This window comes from Carassius gibelio, chromosome A11 (genome assembly GCF_023724105.1).
Source record: "Carassius gibelio isolate Cgi1373 ecotype wild population from Czech Republic chromosome A11, carGib1.2-hapl.c, whole genome shotgun sequence".
Lineage (NCBI taxonomy): Eukaryota > Metazoa > Chordata > Actinopteri > Cypriniformes > Cyprinidae > Carassius > Carassius gibelio.
Genome location: NC_068381.1, coordinates 22,099,056 through 22,117,156, shown reverse-complemented (window position 1 = coordinate 22,117,156; position 18,101 = coordinate 22,099,056). Strand labels below are relative to the sequence as shown.

The window sequence follows — 18,101 nt, the reverse complement described above, 5'->3', positions numbered from 1 at the left end:
ACGCCCACACAGAAGAAAAAGCAGCCAGACTATTCTTCAAGTTTTTATTTTATTTTACTGTTTGCTTCGCGATGAGAGGACTAAGACATAATTCACCCCAAAAAGATGTGATGTGGTTGAGGATTTGAGAAATGGATTTCATCAGAAAAAAGAATGAAGCACTTTATTCAGCAGAGATCATAAACAGAGTAAGTCTCTCTTTATTTATTTGTACTAGTTTTCACATAACGTGTAAACATTTTACTAGTTAGACTTTTTCCAAATACTTTTTCCAAACTATAATTCCTGACTAAATGTATAATCAAGTGAAACATTATGAAGTTTCAATAACAATATACAATACTATACCATTCAAAAGCTTGATGTAAATAATATAAATGTGACAAATAGAGATAACTCTAACAAATGTAAAAACAATGCAGTTCTTTCGATTTATTCCCCCTAAAAAAACCTGAAAAATATTATCAGCTCTTTTCAACATTAATAATAATTATAATGATGATAATAAATGGGGTTTATTTGGTAGAAAATAAGATTGTTAAAAGGATTTCTGAAGGATTGTGTGACTAGAGAAAGGATGCCAAAAAATTTGAAAGTCAGCTTTGATTGTTCCTAATAAACTGTTTAACTGCTCCCCCAAGTGGATATTAAATTATGTTGTGGGATAATTAAATATATTCTTAATAAACTACAAACATAATATTATATACTTTTATTTTGTTCTCACATTCTTTCTTGTAAGTCCTCCCTCAGAGTGGCACAGTTGAATGAGAGGCTCATTATGCAGCTCATTATGCAGGCCTTTGTCTTCTCAGGTGTAAATCACAATGATATTCATGATAGTTGACGCCTACTCGCATATGACTTTTACCAACAAAAAGTGTTTTAGAAAATTTAAATCAATATATTGTTTTCTGTGAGTGAGTAAACAAGATGATTTTCACATCATTCAGAAAGAAAAATTCTAGGCTACAAGCTCCAGTTCTCAACTTTTCCGGCAACCAATTTTATGTATGTGTTTTATTCCCTTATTCAAGTGATTTAACATTTTTAGTTTTTCACTAACCATGCATAACATTTTTTTTTCTCAAAAATACAATCATGTACATGCATGGGTTTCACATATTATTATAGCCCAGTTTGTGCTGATTACAGTGATATTAGACTTTACCCATTTAGATATTTATAAGAAACTGAAAAAAGCACAAATGTCAGGGCATGACAAAACTTCTCAAGGCCCCAAAAATACCCTTAGACTCCAGAGGGTTAATCTGTGGCTCTAAGCACAGAAGTCTGTGGGGGTGTGGCTCAATGAAAGAGCATGTTTCTTCAGAGATGTGGGGGTATAGCTCAGTGGTAGAGCATTTGACTGCAGATCAAGAGGTCCCCGGTTCAAATCCGGGTGCCCCCTATGGATTTGGCAGATTAGGATTAAGTGCATGCTTATCTATATAGTAAGATTCTGCATGTGATTATACCTCAGTGGCACATCCTCTCGCTAGGTAATTTTTTTGTATCTGGCATTCTTTTCATATACAAAATCCTTATCTAAAAGTGAGTCTGTCATCTTGTGTGTGGCTATGATCCAGGGAGTGTGTGGGGGTATAGCTCAGTGGTAGAGCATTTGACTGCAGATCAAGAGGTCCCCGGTTCAAATCCGGGTGCCCCCTATGGATTTGGCAGATTAGGAATATCTTCCTGCCTTTTAGTGCTCATACCTTACGGCAGGGATAAGCAACTTCGGTCCTGGAGGGCCACTGCCCTGCAGAGTTTAGCTCCAACCCTAATTAAACTCACTGGGACAAGGCAATCAGTGTTTTCGGGATTACTAGATAGATACAGGCAGGTGAGTTTTCATGAGGGCTGAAGCGAATCTCTGCAGGATAGTGGCCCTCCAGGACTGCAGTTGCCTATCCCTGCTGTACGGGGTAATATCTCAATGGCACGGCGTTTGATTGCAGATCAAGATGTCCCAGGTTCATTCCATGTGCCTAATTTGGGCTTGGCATATTAGGAATAAACAAATCCTTGACATAAGTTCATTTTTGTGGTTTGTGCTCATGCAGTACGGGGTTATAGCTCAATGACAGAGCATTTGTCTGCAGATCAATAGGTCTACATTTTGGATCTGGCTTGCTTGACATAATCAACGACATGAGTTCAAATTGAGTCTGTAATCAAGCCATCCACATTTCAAATCTGGGTGCCCCCTTTGGACTTGTCTTATTTGGAGGTTTTGAGTTGTAGAGTTGTTGATTCTGATTTGGAGTAACCAAAGACTTGAGTTTACAGTGAAGCAGTCAATGTTTGATATTGTTGAATCGTAGGATCTAACTTAATCTGTGGCTCTAAGCACAGAAGTCTGTGGGGGTATGGCTCAATGAAAGAGCATGTTTCTTCAAAGATGTGGGGGCATAGCTCAGTGGTAGAGCATTTGACTGCAGATCCGGGTGGCCCTTTGGATTTGGCAAATTAGGAATAAGTGCAAACATGTCTACATAGAAAGATTCTGTATGTGATTATAAACCATTTGAGTCTGTAATCAAGCCATTCACATTTCAAATCTGGGTGCCCCCTTTGGACTTGTCTTATTTGGAGGTTTTGAGTTGTAGAGTTGTTGATTCTGATTTGGAGTAACCAAAGACTTGAGTTCAAGTGAAGCAGTCAATGTTTGATATTGTTGAATCGTAGGATCTAACTTAATCTTTGGCTCTAAGCACAGAAGTCTGTGGTGGTGTGGCTCAATGAAAGAGCATGTTTCTTTAAATATGTGGGGGTATAGCTCAGTGGTAGAGCATTTGACTGCAGATCAAGAGGTCCCCGGTTCAAATCCGGGTGCCCCCTCTGGATTTGGCAGATTAGGAATATCTTCCTGCCTTTTTGTGCTCATACTGTACGGCAGGGATAATTTGGGTGCCCCCTTTGGACTTGTCTTATTTGGAGGTTTTGAGTTGTAGAGTTGTTGATTCTGATTTGGAGTAACCAAAGACTTGAGTTTACAGTGAAGCAGTCAATGTTTGATATTGTTGAATCGTAGGATCTAACTTAATCTGTGGCTCTAAGCACAGAAGTCTGTGGGGGTATGGCTCAATGAAAGAGCATGTTTCTTCAAAGATGTGGGGGTATAGCTCAGTGGTAGAGCATTTGACTGCAGATCCGGGTGGCCCTTTGGATTTGGCAAATTAGGAACAAGTGCAAACATGTCTACATAGAAAGATTCTGTATGTGATTATAAACCATTTGAGTCTGTAATCAAGCCATCCACATTTCAAATCTGGGTGCCCCCTTTGGACTTGTCTTATTTGGAGGTTTTGAGTTGTAGAGTTGTTGATTCTGATTTGGAGTAACCAAAGACTTGAGTTCAAGTGAAGCAGTCAATGTTTGATATTGTTGAATCGTAGGATCTAACTTAATCTTTGGCTCTAAGCACATAAGTCTGTGGTGGTGTGGCTCAATGAAAGAGCATGTTTCTTTAAATATGAGGGGGTATAGCTCAGTGGTAGAGCATTTGACTGCAGATCAAGAGGTCCCCGGTTCAAATCCGGGTGCCCCCTCTGGATTTGGCAGATTAGGAATATCTTCCTGCCTTTTTGTGCTCATACTGTACAGCAGGGATAATTTGGGTGCCCCCTTTGGACTTGTCTTATTTGGAGGTTTTGAGTTGTAGAGTTGTTGATTCTGATTTGGAGTAACCAAAGACTTGAGTTTACCGTGAAGCAGTCAGTGTTTGATATTGTTGAATCGTAGGATCTAACTTAATCTGTGGCTCTAAGCACAGAAGTCTGTGGGGGTGTGGCTCAATGAAAGAGCATGTTTCTTCAAAGATGTGGGGGTATAGCTCAGTGGTAGAGCATTTGACTGCAGATCAAGAGGTCCCCGGTTCAAATCCGGGTGCCCTCTATGGATTTGGCAGATTAGGATTAAGCGCATGCTTATCTATATAGTAAGATTCTGCATGTGATTATACCTCAGTGGCACATCCTCTCGCTAGGTAATTTTTTTGTATCTGGCATTCTTTTCATATCCAAAATCCTTATCTAAAAGTGAGTCTGTCATCTTGTGTGTGGCTATGATACAGGGAGTGTGTGGGGGTATAGCTCAGTGGTAGAGCATTTGACTGCAGATCAAGAGGTCCCCAGTTCAAATCCGGGTGCCCCCTATGGATTTGGCAGATTAGGAATATCTTCCTGCCTTTTTGTGCTCATACTGTACGGCAGGGATAATTTGGGTGCCCCCTTTGGACTTGTCTTATTTGGAGGTTTTGAGTTGTAGAGTTGTTGATTCTGAATTGGAGTAACCAAAGACTTGAGTTCAAGTGAAGCAGTCAATGTTTGATATTGTTGAATCGTAGGATCTAACTTAATCTGTGGCTCTAAGCACAGAAGTCTGTGGGGGTATGGCTCAATGAAAGAGCATATTTCTTCAAAGATGTGGGGGTATAGCTCAGTGGTAGAGCATTTGACTGCAGATCCGGGTGGCCCTTTGGATTTTGCAAATTAGGAATAAGTGCAAACATGTCTACATAGAAAGATTCTGTATGTGATTATAAACCATTTGAGTCTGTAATCAAGCCATCCACATTTCAAATCTGGGTGCCCCCTTTGGACTTGTCTTATTTGGAGGTTTTGAGTTGTAGAGTTGTTGATTCTGATTTGGAGTAACCAAAGACTTGAGTTCAAGTGAAGCAGTCAATGTTTGATATTGTTGAATCTTGGATCTAACTTAATCTTTGGCTCTAAGCACAGAAGTCTGTGGTGGTGTAGCTCAATGAAAGAGCATGTTTCTTTAAATATGTGGGGGTATAGCTCAGTGGTAGAGCATTTGACTGCAGATCAAGAGGTCCCCGGTTCAAATCCGGGTGCCCCCTCTGGATTTGGCAGATTAGGAATATCTTCCTGCCTTTTTGTGCTCATACTGTACGGCAGGGATAATTTGGGTGCCCCCTTTGGACTTGTCTTATTTGGAGGTTTTGAGTTGTAGAGTTGTTGATTCTGATTTGGAGTAACCAAAGACTTGAGTTTACAGTGAAGCAGTCAATGTTTGATATTGTTGAATCGTAGGATCTAACTTAATCTGTGGCTCTAAGCACAGAAGTCTGTGGGGGTATGGCTCAATGAAAGAGCATGTTTCTTCAAAGATGTGGGGGTATAGCTCAGTGGTAGAGCATTTGACTGCAGATCCGGGTGGCCCTTTGGATTTGGCAAATTAGGAATAAGTGCAAACATGTCTACATAGAAAGATTCTGTATGTGATTATAAACCATTTGAGTCTGTAATCAAGCCATCCACATTTCAAATCTGGGTGCCCCCTTTGGACTTGTCTTATTTGGAGGTTTTGAGTTGTAGAGTTGTTGATTCTGATTTGGAGTAACCAAAGACTTGAGTTCAAGTGAAGCAGTCAATGTTTGATATTGTTGAATCGTAGGATCTAACTTAATATTTGGCTCTAAGCACAGAAGTCTGTGGTGGTGTGGCTCAATGAAAGAGCATGTTTCTTTAAATATGTGGGGGTATAGCTCAGTGGTAGAGCATTTGACTGCAGATCAAGAGGTCCCCGGTTCAAATCCGGGTGCCCCCTCTGGATTTGGCAGATTAGGAATATCTTCCTGCCTTTTTGTGCTCATACTGTACGGCAGGGATAATTTGGGTGCCCCCTTTGGACTTGTCTTATTTGGAGGTTTTGAGTTGTAGAGTTGTTGATTCTGAATTGGAGTAACCAAAGACTTGAGTTCAAGTGAAGCAGTCAATGTTTGATATTGTTGAATCGTAGGATCTAACTTAATCTGTGGCTCTAAGCACAGAAGTCTGTGGGGGTATGGCTCAATGAAAGAGCATATTTCTTCAAAGATGTGGGGGTATAGCTCAGTGGTAGAGCATTTGACTGCAGATCCGGGTGGCCCTTTGGATTTTGCAAATTAGGAATAAGTGCAAACATGTCTACATAGAAAGATTCTGTATGTGATTATAAACCATTTGAGTCTGTAATCAAGCCATCCACATTTCAAATCTGGGTGCCCCCTTTGGACTTGTCTTATTTGGAGGTTTTGAGTTGTAGAGTTGTTGATTCTGATTTGGAGTAACCAAAGACTTGAGTTCAAGTGAAGCAGTCAATGTTTGATATTGTTGAATCTTGGATCTAACTTAATCTTTGGCTCTAAGCACAGAAGTCTGTGGTGGTGTAGCTCAATGAAAGAGCATGTTTCTTTAAATATGTGGGGGTATAGCTCAGTGGTAGAGCATTTGACTGCAGATCAAGAGGTCCCCAGTTCAAATCCGGGTGCCCCCTCTGGATTTGGCAGATTAGGAATATCTTCCTGCCTTTTTGTGCTCATACTGTACGGCAGGGATAATTTGGGTGCCCCCTTTGGACTTGTCTTATTTGGAGGTTTTGAGTTGTAGAGTTGTTGATTCTGATTTGGAGTAACCAAAGACTTGAGTTTACAGTGAAGCAGTCAATGTTTGATATTGTTGAATCGTAGGATCTAACTTAATCTGTGGCTCTAAGCACAGAAGTCTGTGGGGGTATGGCTCAATGAAAGAGCATGTTTCTTCAAAGATGTGGGGGTATAGCTCAGTGGTAGAGCATTTGACTGCAGATCCGGGTGGCCCTTTGGATTTGGCAAATTAGGAATAAGTGCAAACATGTCTACATAGAAAGATTCTGTATGTGATTATAAACCATTTGAGTCTGTAATCAAGCCATCCACATTTCAAATCTGGGTGCCCCCTTTGGACTTGTCTTATTTGGAGGTTTTGAGTTGTAGAGTTGTTGATTCTGATTTGGAGTAACCAAAGACTTGAGTTCAAGTGAAGCAGTCAATGTTTGATATTGTTGAATCGTAGGATCTAACTTAATATTTGGCTCTAAGCACAGAAGTCTGTGGTGGTGTGGCTCAATGAAAGAGCATGTTTCTTTAAATATGTGGGGGTATAGCTCAGTGGTAGAGCATTTGACTGCAGATCAAGAGGTCCCCGGTTCAAATCCGGGTGCCCCCTCTGGATTTGGCAGATTAGGAATATTTTTGAGTTGTAGAGTTGTTGATTCTGATTTGGAGTAACCAAAGACTTGAGTTTACAGTGAAGCAGTCAATGTTTGATATTGTTGAATCGTAGGATCTAACTTAATCTGTGGCTCTAAGCACAGAAGTCTGTGGGGGTATGGCTCAATGAAAGAGCATGTTTCTTCAAAGATGTGGGGGTATAGCTCAGTGGTAGAGCATTTGACTGCAGATCAAGAGGTCCCAGGTTCAAATCCGGGTGCCCCCTATGGATTTGGCAGATTAGGATTAAGTGCATGCTTATCTATATAGTAAGATTCTGCATGTGATTATACCTCAGTGGCACATCCTCTCGCTAGGTAATTTTTTTGTATCTGGCATTCTTTTCATATCCAAAATCCTTATCTAAAAGTGAGTCTGTCATATTGTGTGTGGCTATGATCCAGGGAGTGTGTGGGGGTATAGCTCAGTGGTAGAGCATTTGACTGCAGATCAAGAGGTCCCCGGTTCAAATCCGGGTGCCCCCTATGGATTTGGCATATTAGGAATATCTTCCTGCCTTTTAGTGCTCATACCTTACGGCAGGGATAAGCAACTTCGGTCCTGGAGGGCCACTGCCCTGCAGAGTTTAGCTCCAACCCTAATTAAACTCACTGGGACAAGGCAATCAGTGTTTTCAGGATTACTAGATAGATACAGGCAGGTGAGTTTTCATGAGGGCTGAAGCGAATCTCTGCAGGATAGTGGCCCTCCAGGACTGCAGTTGCCTATCCCTGCTGTACGGGGTAATATCTCAATGGCATGGCGTTTGATTGCAGATCAAGAGGTCCCAGGTTCATTCCATGTGCCTAATTTGGGCTTGGCATATTAGGAATAAACAAATCCTTGACATAAGTTCATTTTTGTGGTTTGTGCTCATGCAGTACGGGGTTATAGCTCAAAGACAGAGCATTTGTCTGCAGATCAATAGGTCTACATTTTGGATCTGGCTTGCTTGACATAGTCAACGACATGAGTTCAAATTGAGTCTGTAATCAAGCCATCCACATTTCAAATCTGGGTGCCCCCTTTGGACTTGTCTTATTTGGAGGTTTTGAGTCGTAGAGTTGTTGATTCTGATTTGGAGTAACCAAAGACTTGAGTTTACAGTGAAGCAGTCAATGTTTGATATTGTTGAATCGTAGGATCTAACTTAATCTGTGGCTCTAAGCACAGAAGTCTGTGGGGGTATGGCTCAATGAAAGAGCATGTTTCTTCAAAGATTTGGGGGTATAGCTCAGTGGTAGAGCATTTGACTGCAGATCCGGGTGGCCCTTTGGATTTTACAAATTAGGAATAAGTGCAAACATGTCTACATAGAAAGATTCTGTATGTGATTATAAACCATTTGAGTCTGTAATCAAGCCATCCACACTTCAAATCTGGGTGCCCCCTTTGGACTTGTCTTATTTGGAGGTTTTGAGTTGTAGAGTTGTTGATTCTGATTTGGAGTACCCAAAGACTTGAGTTCAAGTGAAGCAGTCAATGTTTGATATTGTTGAATCGTAGGATCTAACTTAATCTTTGGCTCTAAGCACAGAAGTCTGTGGGGGTGTGGCTCAATGAAAGAGCATGTTTCTCCAAAGATGTGGGGGTATAGCTCAGTGGTAGAGCATTTGACTGCAGATCAAGAGGTCCCCAGTTCAAATCCGGGTGCCCCCTATGGATTTGGCAGATTAGGAATATCTTCCTGCCTTTTTGTGCTCATACTGTACGGCAGGGATACTTTGGGTGCCCCCTTTGGACTTGTCTTATTTGGAGGTTTTGAGTTGTAGAGTTGTTGATTCTGATTTGGAGTAACCAAAGACTTGAGTTCAAGTGAAGCAGTCAATGTTTGATATTGTTGAATCGTAGGATCTAACTTAATCTGTGGCTCTAAGCACAGAAGTCTGTGGGGGTATGGCTCAATGAAAGAGCATGTTTCTTCAAAGATGTGGGGGTATAGCTCAGTGGTAGAGCATTTGACTGCAGATCCGGGTGGCCCTTTGGATTTGGCAAATTAGGAATAAGTGCAAACATGTCTACATAGAAAGATTCTGTATGTGATTATAAACCATTTGAGTCTGTAATCAAGCCATCCACATTTCAAATCTGGGTGCCCCCTTTGGACTTGTCTTATTTGGAGGTTTTGAGTTGTAGAGTTGTTGATTCTGATTTGGAGTAACCAAAGACTTGAGTTCAAGTGAAGCAGTCAATGTTTGATATTGTTGAATCGTAGGATCTAACTTAATCTTTGGCTCTAAGCACAGAAGTCTGTAGTGGTGTGGCTCAATGAAAGAGCATGTTTCTTTAAATATGTGGGGGTATAGCTCAGTGGTAGAGCATTTGACTGCAGATCAAGAGGTCCCCGGTTCAAATCCGGGTGCCCCCTCTGGATTTGGCAGATTAGGAATATCTTCCTGCCTTTTTGTGCTCATACTGTACGGCAGGGATAATTTGGGTGCCCCCTTTGGACTTGTCTTATTTGGAGGTTTTGAGTTGTAGAGTTGTTGATTCTGATTTGGAGTAACCAAAGACTTGAGTTTACAGTGAAGCAGTCAATGTTTGATATTGTTGAATCGTAGGATCTAACTTAATCTGTGGCTCTAAGCACAGAAGTCTGTGGGGGTATGGCTCAATGAAAGAGCATGTTTCTTCAAAGATGTGGGGGTATAGCTCAGTGGTAGAGCATTTGACTGCAGATCCGGGTGCCCCTTTGGATTTGGCAAATTAGGAATAAGTGCAAACATGTCTACATAGAAAGATTCTGTATGTGATTATAAACCATTTGAGTCTGTAATCAAGCCATCCACATTTCAAATCTGGGTGCCCCCTTTGGACTTGTCTTATTTGGAGGTTTTGAGTTGTAGAGTTGTTGATTCTGATTTGGAGTAACCAAAGACTTGAGTTCAAGTGAAGCAGTCAATGTTTGATATTGTTGAATCGTAGGATCTAACTTGATCTTTGGCTCTAAGCACAGAAGTCTGTGGTGGTGTGGCTCAATGAAAGAGCATGTTTCTTTAAATATGTGGGGGTATAGCTCAGTGGTAGAGCATTTGACTGCAGATCAAGAGGTCCCCGGTTCAAATCTGGGTGACCTTCCTGGATTTGGCAGATTAGGAATATCTTCCTGGCTTTTTGTGCTCATACTGTACGGCAGGGATAATTTGGGTGCCCCCTTTGGACTTGTCTTATTTGGAGGTTTTGAGTTGTAGAGTTGTTGATTCTGATTTGGAGTAACCAAAGACTTGAGTTTACAGTGAAGCAGTCAATGTTTGATATTATTGAATCGTAGGATCTAACTTAATCTGTGGCTCTAAGCACAGAAGTCTGTGGTGGTGTAGCTCAATGAAAGAGCATGTTTCTTTAAATATGTGGGGGTATAGCTCAGTGGTAGAGCATTTGACTGCAGATCAAGAGGTCCCCGGTTCAAATCCGGGTGCCCCCTCTGGATTTGGCAGATTAGGAATATCTTCCTGCCTTTTTGTGCTCATACTGTACGGCAGGGATAATTTGGGTGCCCCCTTTGGACTTGTCTTATTTGGAGGTTTTGAGTTGTAGAGTTGTTGATTCTGATTTGGAGTAACCAAAGACTTGAGTTTACAGTGAAGCAGTCAATGTTTGATATTGTTGAATCGTAGGATCTAACTTAATCTGTGGCTCTAAGCACAGAAGTCTGTGGGGGTATGGCTCAATGAAAGAGCATGTTTCTTCAAAGATGTGGGGGTATAGCTCAGTGGTAGAGCATTTGACTGCAGATCCGGGTGGCCCTTTGGATTTGGCAAATTAGGAATAAGTGCAAACATGTCTACATAGAAAGATTCTGTATGTGATTATAAACCATTTGAGTCTGTAATCAAGCCATCCACATTTCAAATCTGGGTGCCCCCTTTGGACTTGTCTTATTTGGAGGTTTTGAGTTGTAGAGTTGTTGATTCTGATTTGGAGTAACCAAAGACTTGAGTTCAAGTGAAGCAGTCAATGTTTGATATTGTTGAATCGTAGGATCTAACTTAATATTTGGCTCTAAGCACAGAAGTCTGTGGTGGTGTGGCTCAATGAAAGAGCATGTTTCTTTAAATATGTGGGGGTATAGCTCAGTGGTAGAGCATTTGACTGCAGATCAAGAGGTCCCCGGTTCAAATCCGGGTGCCCCCTCTGGATTTGGCAGATTAGGAATATTTTTGAGTTGTAGAGTTGTTGATTCTGATTTGGAGTAACCAAAGACTTGAGTTTACAGTGAAGCAGTCAATGTTTGATATTGTTGAATCGTAGGATCTAACTTAATCTGTGGCTCTAAGCACAGAAGTCTGTGGGGGTATGGCTCAATGAAAGAGCATGTTTCTTCAAAGATGTGGGGGTATAGCTCAGTGGTAGAGCATTTGACTGCAGATCAAGAGGTCCCCGGTTCAAATCCGGGTGCCCCCTATGGATTTGGCAGATTAGGATTAAGTGCATGCTTATCTATATAGTAAGATTCTGCATGTGATTATACCTCAGTGGCACATCCTCTCGCTAGGTAATTTTTTTGTATCTGGCATTCTTTTCATATCCAAAATCCTTATCTAAAAGTGAGTCTGTCATATTGTGTGTGGCTATGATCCAGGGAGTGTGTGGTGGTATAGCTCAGTGGTAGAGCATTTGACTGCAGATCAAGAGGTCCCCGGTTCAAATCCGGGTGCCCCCTATGGATTTGGCATATTAGGAATATCTTCCTGCCTTTTAGTGCTCATACCTTACGGCAGGGATAAGCAACTTCGGTCCTGGAGGGCCACTGCCCTGCAGAGTTTAGCTCCAACCCTAATTAAACTCACTGGGACAAGGTAATCAGTGTTTTCGGGATTACTAGATAGATACAGGCAGGTGAGTTTTCATGAGGGCTGAAGCGAATCTCTGCAGGATAGTGGCCCTCCAGGACTGCAGTTGCCTATCCCTGCTGTACGGGGTAATATCTCAATGGCATGGCGTTTGATTGCAGATCAAGAGGTCCCAGGTTCATTCCATGTGCCTAATTTGGGCTTGGCATATTAGGAATAAACAAATCCTTGACATAAGTTCATTTTTGTGGTTTGTGCTCATGCAGTACGGGGTTATAGCTCAAAGACAGAGCATTTGTCTGCAGATCAATAGGTCTACATTTTGGATCTGGCTTGCTTGACATAGTCAACGACATGAGTTCAAATTGAGTCTGTAATCAAGCCATCCACATTTCAAATCTGGGTGCCCCCTTTGGACTTGTCTTATTTGGAGGTTTTGAGTCGTAGAGTTGTTGATTCTGATTTGGAGTAACCAAAGACTTGAGTTTACAGTGAAGCAGTCAATGTTTGATATTGTTGAATCGTAGGATCTAACTTAATCTGTGGCTCTAAGCACAGAAGTCTGTGGGGGTATGGCTCAATGAAAGAGCATGTTTCTTCAAAGATTTGGGGGTATAGCTCAGTGGTAGAGCATTTGACTGCAGATCCGGGTGGCCCTTTGGATTTTACAAATTAGGAATAAGTGCAAACATGTCTACATAGAAAGATTCTGTATGTGATTATAAACCATTTGAGTCTGTAATCAAGCCATCCACACTTCAAATCTGGGTGCCCCCTTTGGACTTGTCTTATTTGGAGGTTTTGAGTTGTAGAGTTGTTGATTCTGATTTGGAGTAACCAAAGACTTGAGTTCAAGTGAAGCAGTCAATGTTTGATATTGTTGAATCGTAGGATCTAACTTAATCTTTGGCTCTAAGCACAGAAGTCTGTGGGGGTGTGGCTCAATGAAAGAGCATGTTTCTCCAAAGATGTGGGGGTATAGCTCAGTGGTAGAGCATTTGACTGCAGATCAAGAGGTCCCCAGTTCAAATCCGGGTGCCCCCTATGGATTTGGCAGATTAGGAATATCTTCCTGCCTTTTTGTGCTCATACTGTACGGCAGGGATACTTTGGGTGCCCCCTTTGGACTTGTCTTATTTGGAGGTTTTGAGTTGTAGAGTTGTTGATTCTGATTTGGAGTAACCAAAGACTTGAGTTCAAGTGAAGCAGTCAATGTTTGATATTGTTGAATCGTAGGATCTAACTTAATCTGTGGCTCTAAGCACAGAAGTCTGTGGGGGTATGGCTCAATGAAAGAGCATGTTTCTTCAAAGATGTGGGGGTATAGCTCAGTGGTAGAGCATTTGACTGCAGATCCGGGTGGCCCTTTGGATTTGGCAAATTAGGAATAAGTGCAAACATGTCTACATAGAAAGATTCTGTATGTGATTATAAACCATTTGAGTCTGTAATCAAGCCATCCACATTTCAAATCTGGGTGCCCCCTTTGGACTTGTCTTATTTGGAGGTTTTGAGTTGTAGAGTTGTTGATTCTGATTTGGAGTAACCAAAGACTTGAGTTCAAGTGAAGCAGTCAATTTTTGATATTGTTGAATCGTAGGATCTAACTTAATCTTTGGCTCTAAGCACAGATGTCTGTGGTGGTGTGGCTCAATGAAAGAGCATGTTTCTTTAAATATGTGGGGGTATAGCTCAGTGGTAGAGCATTTGACTGCAGATCAAGAGGTCCCCGGTTCAAATCCGGGTGCCCCCTCTGGATTTGGCAGATTAGGAATATCTTCCTGCCTTTTAGTGCTCATACCTTACGGCAGGGATAAGCAACTTCGGTCCTGGAGGGCCACTGCCCTGCAGAGTTTAGCTCCAACCCTAATTAAACTCACTGGGACAAGGCAATCAGTGTTTTCGGGATTACTAGATAGATACAGGCAGGTGAGTTTTCATGAGGGCTGAAGCGAATCTCTGCAGGATAGTGGCCCTCCAGGACTGCAGTTGCCTATCCCTGCTGTACGGGGTAATATCTCAATGGCATGGCGTTTGATTGCAGATCAAGAGGTCCCAGGTTCATTCCATGTGCCTAATTTGGGCTTGGCATATTAGGAATAAACAAATCCTTGACATAAGTTCATTTTTGTGGTTTGTGCTCATGCAGTACGGGGTTATAGCTCAAAGACAGAGCATTTGTCTGCAGATCAATAGGTCTACATTTTGGATCTGGCTTGCTTGACATAGTCAACGACATGAGTTCAAATTGAGTCTGTAATCAAGCCATCCACATTTCAAATCTGGGTGCCCCCTTTGGACTTGTCTTATTTGGAGGTTTTGAGTCGTAGAGTTGTTGATTCTGATTTGGAGTAACCAAAGACTTGAGTTTACATTGAAGCAGTCAATGTTTGATATTGTTGAATCGTAGGATCTAACTTAATCTGTGGCTCTAAGCACAGAAGTCTGTGGGGGTATGGCTCAATGAAAGAGCATGTTTCTTCAAAGATTTGGGGGTATAGCTCAGTGGTAGAGCATTTGACTGCAGATCCGGGTGGCCCTTTGGATTTTACAAATTAGGAATAAGTGCAAACATGTCTACATAGAAAGATTCTGTATGTGATTATAAACCATTTGAGTCTGTAATCAAGCCATCCACACTTCAAATCTGGGTGCCCCCTTTGGACTTGTCTTATTTGGAGGTTTTGAGTTGTAGAGTTGTTGATTCTGATTTGGAGTAACCAAAGACTTGAGTTCAAGTGAAGCAGTCAATGTTTGATATTGTTGAATCGTAGGATCTAACTTAATCTTTGGCTCTAAGCACAGAAGTCTGTGGGGGTGTGGCTCAATGAAAGAGCATGTTTCTCCAAAGATGTGGGGGTATAGCTCAGTGGTAGAGCATTTGACTGCAGATCAAGAGGTCCCCAGTTCAAATCCGGGTGCCCCCTCTGGATTTGGCAGATTAGGAATATCTTCCTGCCTTTTTGTGCTCATACTGTACGGCAGGGATAATTTGGGTGCCCCCTTTGGACTTGTCTTATTTGGAGGTTTTGAGTTGTAGAGTTGTTGATTCTGATTTGGAGTAACCAAAGACTTGAGTTTACAGTGAAGCAGTCAATGTTTGATATTGTTGAATCGTAGGATCTAACTTAATCTGTGGCTCTAAGCACAGAAGTCTGTGGGGGTATGGCTCAATGAAAGAGCATGTTTCTTCAAAGATGTGGGGGTATAGCTCAGTGGTAGAGCATTTGACTGCAGATCCGGGTGCCCCTTTGGATTTGGCAAATTAGGAATAAGTGCAAACATGTCTACATAGAAAGATTCTGTATGTGATTATAAACCATTTGAGTCTGTAATCAAGCCATCCACATTTCAAATCTGGGTGCCCCCTTTGGACTTGTCTTATTTGGAGGTTTTGAGTTGTAGAGTTGTTGATTCTGATTTGGAGTAACCAAAGACTTGAGTTCAAGTGAAGCAGTCAATGTTTGATATTGTTGAATCGTAGGATCTAACTTGATCTTTGGCTCTAAGCACAGAAGTCTGTGGTGGTGTGGCTCAATGAAAGAGCATGTTTCTTTAAATATGTGGGGGTATAGCTCAGTGGTAGAGCATTTGACTGCAGATCAAGAGGTCCCCGGTTCAAATCTGGGTGACCTTCCTGGATTTGGCAGATTAGGAATATCTTCCTGGCTTTTTGTGCTCATACTGTACGGCAGGGATAATTTGGGTGCCCCCTTTGGACTTGTCTTATTTGGAGGTTTTGAGTTGTAGAGTTGTTGATTCTGATTTGGAGTAACCAAAGACTTGAGTTTACAGTGAAGCAGTCAATGTTTGATATTATTGAATCGTAGGATCTAACTTAATCTGTGGCTCTAAGCACATAAGTCTGTGGTGGTGTAGCTCAATGAAAGAGCATGTTTCTTTAAATATGTGGGGGTATAGCTCAGTGGTAGAGCATTTGACTGCAGATCAAGAGGTCCCCGGTTCAAATCCGGGTGCCCCCTCTGGATTTGGCAGATTAGGAATATCTTCCTGCCTTTTTGTGCTCATACTGTACGGCAGGGATAATTTGGGTGCCCCCTTTGGACTTGTCTTATTTGGAGGTTTTGAGTTGTAGAGTTGTTGATTCTGATTTGGAGTAACCAAAGACTTGAGTTTACAGTGAAGCAGTCAATGTTTGATATTGTTGAATCGTAGGATCTAACTTAATCTGTGGCTCTAAGCACAGAAGTCTGTGGGGGTATGGCTCAATGAAAGAGCATGTTTCTTCAAAGATGTGGGGGTATAGCTCAGTGGTAGAGCATTTGACTGCAGATCCAGGTGGCCCTTTGGATTTGGCAAATTAGGAATAAGTGCAAACATGTCTACATAGAAAGATTCTGTATGTGATTATAAACCATTTGAGTCTGTAATCAAGCCATCCACATTTCAAATCTGGGTGCCCCCTTTGGACTTGTCTTATTTGGAGGTTTTGAGTTGTAGAGTTGTTGATTCTGATTTGGAGTAACCAAAGACTTGAGTTCAAGTGAAGCAGTCAATGTTTGATATTGTTGAATCGTAGGATCTAACTTAATATTTGGCTCTAAGCACAGAAGTCTGTGGTGGTGTGGCTCAATGAAAGAGCATGTTTCTTTAAATATGTGGGGGTATAGCTCAGTGGTAGAGCATTTGACTGCAGATCAAGAGGTCCCCGGTTCAAATCCGGGTGCCCCCTCTGGATTTGGCAGATTAGGAATATTTTTGAGTTGTAGAGTTGTTGATTCTGATTTGGAGTAACCAAAGACTTGAGTTTACAGTGAAGCAGTCAATGTTTGATATTGTTGAATCGTAGGATCTAACTTAATCTGTGGCTCTAAGCACAGAAGTCTGTGGGGGTATGGCTCAATGAAAGAGCATGTTTCTTCAAAGATGTGGGGGTATAGCTCAGTGGTAGAGCATTTGACTGCAGATCAAGAGGTCCCCGGTTCAAATCCGGGTGCCCCCTATGGATTTGGCAGATTAGGATTAAGTGCATGCTTATCTATATAGTAAGATTCTGCATGTGATTATACCTCAGTGGCACATCCTCTCGCTAGGTAATTTTTTTGTATCTGGCATTCTTTTCATATCCAAAATCCTTATCTAAAAGTGAGTCTGTCATATTGTGTGTGGCTATGATCCAGGGAGTGTGTGGTGGTATAGCTCAGTGGTAGAGCATTTGACTGCAGATCAAGAGGTCCCCGGTTCAAATCCGGGTGCCCCCTATGGATTTGGCATATTAGGAATATCTTCCTGCCTTTTAGTGCTCATACCTTACGGCAGGGATAAGCAACTTCGGTCCTGGAGGGCCACTGCCCTGCAGAGTTTAGCTCCAACCCTAATTAAACTCACTGGGACAAGGTAATCAGTGTTTTCGGGATTACTAGATAGATACAGGCAGGTGAGTTTTCATGAGGGCTGAAGCGAATCTCTGCAGGATAGTGGCCCTCCAGGACTGCAGTTGCCTATCCCTGCTGTACGGGGTAATATCTCAATGGCATGGCGTTTGATTGCAGATCAAGAGGTCCCAGGTTCATTCCATGTGCCTAATTTGGGCTTGGCATATTAGGAATAAACAAATCCTTGACATAAGTTCATTTTTGTGGTTTGTGCTCATGCAGTACGGGGTTATAGCTCAAAGACAGAGCATTTGTCTGCAGATCAATAGGTCTACATTTTGGATCTGGCTTGCTTGACATAGTCAACGACATGAGTTCAAATTGAGTCTGTAATCAAGCCATCCACATTTCAAATCTGGGTGCCCCCTTTGGACTTGTCTTATTTGGAGGTTTTGAGTCGTAGAGTTGTTGATTCTGATTTGGAGTAACCAAAGACTTGAGTTTACAGTGAAGCAGTCAATGTTTGATATTGTTGAATCGTAGGATCTAACTTAATCTGTGGCTCTAAGCACAGAAGTCTGTGGGGGTATGGCTCAATGAAAGAGCATGTTTCTTCAAAGATTTGGGGGTATAGCTCAGTGGTAGAGCATTTGACTGCAGATCCGGGTGGCCCTTTGGATTTTACAAATTAGGAATAAGTGCAAACATGTCTACATAGAAAGATTCTGTATGTGATTATAAACCATTTGAGTCTGTAATCAAGCCATCCACACTTCAAATCTGGGTGCCCCCTTTGGACTTGTCTTATTTGGAGGTTTTGAGTTGTAGAGTTGTTGATTCTGATTTGGAGTAACCAAAGACTTGAGTTCAAGTGAAGCAGTCAATGTTTGATATTGTTGAATCGTAGGATCTAACTTAATCTTTGGCTCTAAG

At 41.7% G+C, this 18,101-nt stretch overlaps 27 non-coding genes across 27 annotated transcripts; all 27 read left to right on the top strand.

The window, feature by feature from the left end:
- Window positions 1–1,339: 1,339 nt before the first annotated feature.
- Window positions 1,340–1,411, top strand: trnac-gca (transfer RNA cysteine (anticodon GCA)). Its single transcript has one exon. It is a non-coding gene; the product is annotated as a tRNA-Cys (tRNA).
- A 187-nt stretch (window positions 1,412–1,598) lies between these two features.
- trnac-gca (transfer RNA cysteine (anticodon GCA)) lies at window positions 1,599–1,670 on the top strand. The gene has a single exon. It is a non-coding gene; the product is annotated as a tRNA-Cys (tRNA).
- Window positions 1,671–2,772: 1,102 nt separating this feature from the next.
- trnac-gca (transfer RNA cysteine (anticodon GCA)) lies at window positions 2,773–2,844 on the top strand. The gene has a single exon. It is a non-coding gene; the product is annotated as a tRNA-Cys (tRNA).
- A 638-nt stretch (window positions 2,845–3,482) lies between these two features.
- Window positions 3,483–3,554, top strand: trnac-gca (transfer RNA cysteine (anticodon GCA)). The gene has a single exon. It is a non-coding gene; the product is annotated as a tRNA-Cys (tRNA).
- Window positions 3,555–3,828: 274 nt separating this feature from the next.
- Window positions 3,829–3,900, top strand: trnac-gca (transfer RNA cysteine (anticodon GCA)). Its single transcript has one exon. It is a non-coding gene; the product is annotated as a tRNA-Cys (tRNA).
- A 187-nt stretch (window positions 3,901–4,087) lies between these two features.
- trnac-gca (transfer RNA cysteine (anticodon GCA)) lies at window positions 4,088–4,159 on the top strand. The gene has a single exon. It is a non-coding gene; the product is annotated as a tRNA-Cys (tRNA).
- A 636-nt stretch (window positions 4,160–4,795) lies between these two features.
- trnac-gca (transfer RNA cysteine (anticodon GCA)) lies at window positions 4,796–4,867 on the top strand. The gene has a single exon. It is a non-coding gene; the product is annotated as a tRNA-Cys (tRNA).
- A 638-nt stretch (window positions 4,868–5,505) lies between these two features.
- On the top strand, window positions 5,506–5,577 carry trnac-gca (transfer RNA cysteine (anticodon GCA)). Its single transcript has one exon. It is a non-coding gene; the product is annotated as a tRNA-Cys (tRNA).
- A 636-nt stretch (window positions 5,578–6,213) lies between these two features.
- Window positions 6,214–6,285, top strand: trnac-gca (transfer RNA cysteine (anticodon GCA)). The gene has a single exon. It is a non-coding gene; the product is annotated as a tRNA-Cys (tRNA).
- A 638-nt stretch (window positions 6,286–6,923) lies between these two features.
- On the top strand, window positions 6,924–6,995 carry trnac-gca (transfer RNA cysteine (anticodon GCA)). Its single transcript has one exon. It is a non-coding gene; the product is annotated as a tRNA-Cys (tRNA).
- Window positions 6,996–7,193: 198 nt separating this feature from the next.
- trnac-gca (transfer RNA cysteine (anticodon GCA)) lies at window positions 7,194–7,265 on the top strand. Its single transcript has one exon. It is a non-coding gene; the product is annotated as a tRNA-Cys (tRNA).
- A 187-nt stretch (window positions 7,266–7,452) lies between these two features.
- On the top strand, window positions 7,453–7,524 carry trnac-gca (transfer RNA cysteine (anticodon GCA)). Its single transcript has one exon. It is a non-coding gene; the product is annotated as a tRNA-Cys (tRNA).
- Window positions 7,525–8,626: 1,102 nt separating this feature from the next.
- On the top strand, window positions 8,627–8,698 carry trnac-gca (transfer RNA cysteine (anticodon GCA)). The gene has a single exon. It is a non-coding gene; the product is annotated as a tRNA-Cys (tRNA).
- Window positions 8,699–9,335: 637 nt separating this feature from the next.
- Window positions 9,336–9,407, top strand: trnac-gca (transfer RNA cysteine (anticodon GCA)). The gene has a single exon. It is a non-coding gene; the product is annotated as a tRNA-Cys (tRNA).
- Window positions 9,408–10,045: 638 nt separating this feature from the next.
- On the top strand, window positions 10,046–10,118 carry trnac-gca (transfer RNA cysteine (anticodon GCA)). Its single transcript has one exon. It is a non-coding gene; the product is annotated as a tRNA-Cys (tRNA).
- Window positions 10,119–10,391: 273 nt separating this feature from the next.
- Window positions 10,392–10,463, top strand: trnac-gca (transfer RNA cysteine (anticodon GCA)). The gene has a single exon. It is a non-coding gene; the product is annotated as a tRNA-Cys (tRNA).
- A 638-nt stretch (window positions 10,464–11,101) lies between these two features.
- trnac-gca (transfer RNA cysteine (anticodon GCA)) lies at window positions 11,102–11,173 on the top strand. Its single transcript has one exon. It is a non-coding gene; the product is annotated as a tRNA-Cys (tRNA).
- Window positions 11,174–11,371: 198 nt separating this feature from the next.
- On the top strand, window positions 11,372–11,443 carry trnac-gca (transfer RNA cysteine (anticodon GCA)). The gene has a single exon. It is a non-coding gene; the product is annotated as a tRNA-Cys (tRNA).
- Window positions 11,444–11,630: 187 nt separating this feature from the next.
- On the top strand, window positions 11,631–11,702 carry trnac-gca (transfer RNA cysteine (anticodon GCA)). The gene has a single exon. It is a non-coding gene; the product is annotated as a tRNA-Cys (tRNA).
- Window positions 11,703–12,804: 1,102 nt separating this feature from the next.
- Window positions 12,805–12,876, top strand: trnac-gca (transfer RNA cysteine (anticodon GCA)). Its single transcript has one exon. It is a non-coding gene; the product is annotated as a tRNA-Cys (tRNA).
- Window positions 12,877–13,513: 637 nt separating this feature from the next.
- Window positions 13,514–13,585, top strand: trnac-gca (transfer RNA cysteine (anticodon GCA)). Its single transcript has one exon. It is a non-coding gene; the product is annotated as a tRNA-Cys (tRNA).
- A 1,102-nt stretch (window positions 13,586–14,687) lies between these two features.
- trnac-gca (transfer RNA cysteine (anticodon GCA)) lies at window positions 14,688–14,759 on the top strand. Its single transcript has one exon. It is a non-coding gene; the product is annotated as a tRNA-Cys (tRNA).
- Window positions 14,760–15,397: 638 nt separating this feature from the next.
- trnac-gca (transfer RNA cysteine (anticodon GCA)) lies at window positions 15,398–15,470 on the top strand. The gene has a single exon. It is a non-coding gene; the product is annotated as a tRNA-Cys (tRNA).
- Window positions 15,471–15,743: 273 nt separating this feature from the next.
- On the top strand, window positions 15,744–15,815 carry trnac-gca (transfer RNA cysteine (anticodon GCA)). The gene has a single exon. It is a non-coding gene; the product is annotated as a tRNA-Cys (tRNA).
- Window positions 15,816–16,453: 638 nt separating this feature from the next.
- trnac-gca (transfer RNA cysteine (anticodon GCA)) lies at window positions 16,454–16,525 on the top strand. The gene has a single exon. It is a non-coding gene; the product is annotated as a tRNA-Cys (tRNA).
- Window positions 16,526–16,723: 198 nt separating this feature from the next.
- Window positions 16,724–16,795, top strand: trnac-gca (transfer RNA cysteine (anticodon GCA)). The gene has a single exon. It is a non-coding gene; the product is annotated as a tRNA-Cys (tRNA).
- Window positions 16,796–16,982: 187 nt separating this feature from the next.
- trnac-gca (transfer RNA cysteine (anticodon GCA)) lies at window positions 16,983–17,054 on the top strand. The gene has a single exon. It is a non-coding gene; the product is annotated as a tRNA-Cys (tRNA).
- The last annotated feature ends 1,047 nt before the right edge of the window (window positions 17,055–18,101 follow it).